Source organism: Triticum aestivum, chromosome 5A, assembly GCF_018294505.1.
Source record: "Triticum aestivum cultivar Chinese Spring chromosome 5A, IWGSC CS RefSeq v2.1, whole genome shotgun sequence".
NCBI classification, from domain to species: Eukaryota; Viridiplantae; Streptophyta; class Magnoliopsida; order Poales; family Poaceae; genus Triticum; species Triticum aestivum.
Window position 1 is genome coordinate 254,537,690 of NC_057806.1, and position 4,854 is coordinate 254,542,543.

Here is a 4,854-nt window from a genome sequence, read left to right on the forward strand (position 1 = left end):
AATTTCGTGGCCCTTGGTGGAGGGGTCCGAAATCAACCCTATCTCTTGTTTCCCCACACATACGGACTCTAAAAATAGCCTATACTTATGTATTTCGAAATTACATGGGCCTGGCCCAATAATAAGGTGACGCAGCACCTAAAATAGCCTCGGGACGAAATTTATGAAGTGGCATCTTGTATATTTCGTCCAAGGCTTCATGCACCCATTATGGTGGCTTCAAAGTCCTGAAATCATCACTTGTAACTCTGTTCTTGTTCCCCTTGCGCATGCCATCATCTCCATGCTTGTTCTTGCTCCAATGTTCATCCTTCTCCAAGCTAGACCCTTCATTTGTAAGCAAAACAAATGTATCCAATTTAGGCAGCATCATATTCTCATGAACATTAGAATCATTACCAAGAAACGAAAGTACCTGGTAATTTAGTTGGCGTGCACGAGCTCTAGTAATTGGTCCAGTATGTATAGCAGCAGGGGCTGTGGGTGTAACAATTGTATTGATGTCCTCATCAGCTAGGCCCTTCATTTGTAAGCAAAACAAATGTATCCAATTTAGGCAGCATCATATTCTCATGAACATTAGAATCATTACCAAGAAACGAAAGTACCTGATAACTTAATTGGCGTGCGCGAGCTCTAGTAATTGGTCCCGTATATGTAGCAGTAGGGGCTGTGGGTGTAACAATGGTATTGATGTCCTCATCATTTTATGTCTTCAATTAAGGATTGACTTCGATTCATTTCCACGTCCAACAGATCATCGCTTTTGTCTAGCAGAATTTGAATCTTTTTCCATATCACTTTGTTGCTTAATTGCAATTTTATCAATTATCTTATAGTTGGGTTTGGATTCACATTCAGAGTCATCTTCACTTGAGGTGTCAAAGTAGGCATCGCAGGATGTTACCCTTGCGCCTCTTGCCGTGAGGCAATAGGCAGGAGCAGACTCGTCGTTGTCGTTGGCTTTATTGTCAGTGATGTAGCCATTGTTTTCATTGCTGAAGATGGACTTGACGACGAATGCAGAAGCTAGAGCCAAGCTTGCCGTGCCTAAATTAGACTCCTCCTCTGACTCCTCCACCACTTCTTCGGAAGAAGACTCCTCCTCTGAATCCATTTCCTTGCCGATTAATGCACGAGATTTGTTGGAGGAACTCTTCTTGTGCGATAAAGAATTTGAGTATTTCTTCTTCTTCTTCTTCTTCTTCTTCTTCTTCTTCTTTTTCTTCTTCTTCTTCTTCTTCTTCTTTTTCTTCTTCTTTAATTCCTTTTCCCAGAGAGGACATTCAACCATGTAGTGGCATGGCTTCTTGCATTTGTGGCAAGTTCTCTTCTTGTAGTCATGAGTAGAAGTCGCTGCCTTCTTTGAGTCATACGTTGAAGACCTTTCGGAGCGATTTTTCTTGGAGAACTTCTTCACCAGCATTGCAATTTCTCTGCCAATGTCTTCAGGGCCACCGAAACCGTGGTCAGATTCTTCAGACGAAGAGACATCCTTTGCCTTCATAGCACGAGCACGTCCATAGCTAGGACCATAGATATCTCTCTTCTCAAATAGCTTGAATTCATGAGCATTGAGCCTCTCATGAATATCGATGGGATCCAATTGCTTGAAATTAGGACACTCTTGTATCATTAGAGATAAGGTGTCAAACGAATTGTCAAGAGACCTCAATAGCTTCTTTACAACTTTATGCTTTGTGATGTTAGTGGCGCCAAGAGCATGAAGCTAATTGGTGATGTCAGTGAGACGATCAGAAGTGAGTCGAACATTTTCATTGTCGAGCCTCTTGAAGCGATTGAAGAGATTGCGAAGAACATCAATTCGGGAGTCCCTTTGAGATGAGACGCCTTCATTGACCTTGGAGAGCTAGTCCCAGACCAACTTCATGGATTCCAGAGCACTCACACGACTATAGTGCCCTTTGGTCAGATGACCATAGATGATGTTCTTGGCGGTTGAATCCAATTGAGCAAACCTCTTCACATCAGCAGTGATGACTCCTTCACCAATTTTGGGAACACCAGTCCTAACGACCTACCAGAGGAGGTTGTCGATGGCTTAAGGATGCATGCGCATCTTATTCTTCCAGTAGGGTAATCAGTGCCATCGAAGACGGGGCATGCACCGGAGACCTTAATTATCCCTGTAGTCAACATAGCTAAAACTCTAGGTGGTTAAACTGAACCACACAATAGGGTAATCAATTCCATCTTACTATGATACCAATTGAAAGTGCTAGTTATCGACTAGAGGGGGGAGGGGTGAATAGACAATTTTATGATTGTCTTCGAAACATGCAATGTCTTTGAAGACGCGAAAGCAAAAAGTAACTAGACAGGATAAGGCGAAATATAAACTACACTAGGCATCCTGGCATATCAACACGGTTGAAGTGAGAAGCGAAGATAGACAAAAAACTAGATAACACGTAACAGTGTAAACAGTTAATGTGAAGACAAAGATGTAATCAAAGAGATTTTCTTCACACAATGTCTTCAAACAGAGTGAGCAAGCAAAGGCTTCACGAAACTAAACAATAAGTAAAGGGTTGGAGTGACAGTTGTACGTCTGGTTAGGAGGCTGGGATTGAACTCACAAGACCTAGTCTTCACCTTATTCCCCTTGAGCTAAGATCATTGTAGACCTCGCCCAATCACTTGGTTAAGTCTTCAAGCTAGACTTCCAAACCTTCACAGACTTCGTTCACCGACAATCCACAATACCTCTTGGATGCTTAGAACACGATGCCTAACTGGCTGGAAGATCACAGTCTTCAAGTGTAACAAGTCTTCGGTTCACGAAGAATAGAAAGGTGTAAGTGCCGCTCAATCACTTTGGGCTTTGGGTGTTTGGGTTTTTCCTAGTAGGAATTCTCTCTCAAAGGCTTGGAGGTGGGTTACTCTCAAACGACAAAAGTCGTGCAATAACCTGGAGTAGCCATCAAATTATGGTGGAGGGGTTGGGCTATTTATAGCCAGGAGGCAACCCGACATGATATGACCGAACTGACCCTGGGTCAGTGGCTAACCGACATGTGTCCAATGGTCAGAGTTCAAACGCATGCGACAACTTGACTTGGGCTACAAGCAAAGATGACTCGACCAACTCTAGAAGAGGTTTTCTCTCATTGTCTTCACTAGAAGACATATGCTTTTAGGTTGAGCATCATGTAAGTTTCTGACTTTGTTTGCCTCGACCCCACTTAATAGTACGGTGGTTCATTTGACTCAAGAAAGAAGAAAATGAAACTACTAAAAGACTATGTCTTTGCGCTCCATTGTCTTCAAGCGAAAGTCTTCACGTACCACCATTATCTTCAATGTCTTCACACATTTTTAGGGATCATCTTTGATGTGTAAACTGAATCTCCAGGGACTTCTACCCGCGTTCTCCCGTGAATCTCACAAACACATTAGTCCCTTAAGCAAGTTTGACGTCAATACTCCGAAACTAACAAAAGGTGGCACTAGATGCACTTATATGATTTACAAAGATTTGGACAAAATATACAATATGCCACTACATAACTTTCGTCCAGAGCCATCTACATGTGTTGCCCCATCTTATTTTTTTGGCCAGAGCCATATATTTTGGAAATATCATGTCACAGGCAGTTTGAGTCCTTATGAGTGGGGGAAACCAACTTACGATAGATCTTGGCCTCACCTCTCAAGGATGAATGTAATCCGCCCTTATCCTCCCGCCCCGTAAATACAACCCTTAAGACATCGTTTAGATTTATGTTTAGTTTAGTTAGAAGTTAACATAGTTTCATCAATAATAACTCATCTTTATTACTTCCTCTGATTCAAAATAAGTGTCTCGGCTTTGAACTAAGTTTAGTTCAACCTTAGTTCAAAACTGCGACAATTATTATGGATAGATGAGAGTAGCAAATATTTGCAATTCTTGGCTCTTGCTTGTTCGTAGATTGCTTGCAATATTCGACCTTCCTAATCAGCTTGATCATACTCTAGCGTGGGTTTAGCAATTGATAAGGCGCAACATCATCACACGTTTGTGGGATCATCAAGGGGCTTCATGAAAATCAATAGCTATCCTCTCACTAAAAAAATGGGGATACCTTTGCCCTATTAAGTGCCATCTTGCAGGCCTTGGGCCAAGGATGAGGTGGCCGTCTGGCCCGCCGGGGCAGTAGTGAGGAGGTAGCAGTGCCGTAATAGAAAAGCCCCTTTCTGCAGGTAATGGGCCAAGTAGTCAAGACTCAAGAGAAAGCATAATTTGCTGGGCTGTTAGCTGATCCGCTCCCCGCTGCATCTCGAGGGAGCAACTAGTTAACGAGCGCTCCTTCGGGAGCCTCGCAACGATCAGTCGCTCTCGGCCATTCGTCATGTGTCGCGCTCTGGACGCTCCCTTTGGATTTTATTTTTTTATTTTTCCACATGCGTTTTTGGCTTTTTAAACGGTTTTTTCCGGGGCTTTTTCAACGTTTTGGTTTTTCCCCGGTCTTCCTTAGCTTTTCGATAAAAAAAATCTGAATTTTTTTGTGCGAAAAAACGCATTTTTGATTATTTTCCTTTTCCGAAAGTCACGGTTTTTCTTCCGAGAGAGGCACGGTTGTGCTTTACCGAGAGTCACGGCCGTACCTTTCGAGAACGAAAAAAAACACGTTTTCTGTTTTTTTCTTTCGCGAGAGTCACAGTTTTGCTTCCACAAGAGGCACGGTTGTGCTTTTGCGAGAGTCACGGCCGTGCCTCTCGGAAAAAGAAAAAACAAAACACGTTTTCTGTTTTTTTTTCTTTCGTGAGAGTCACGGTTTTGCTTTCGCGAGAGGCACGGTTGTGGTTTCGCGAAAATCACGGCCGTGTCTCTAGAAAAGGGAAAACAAA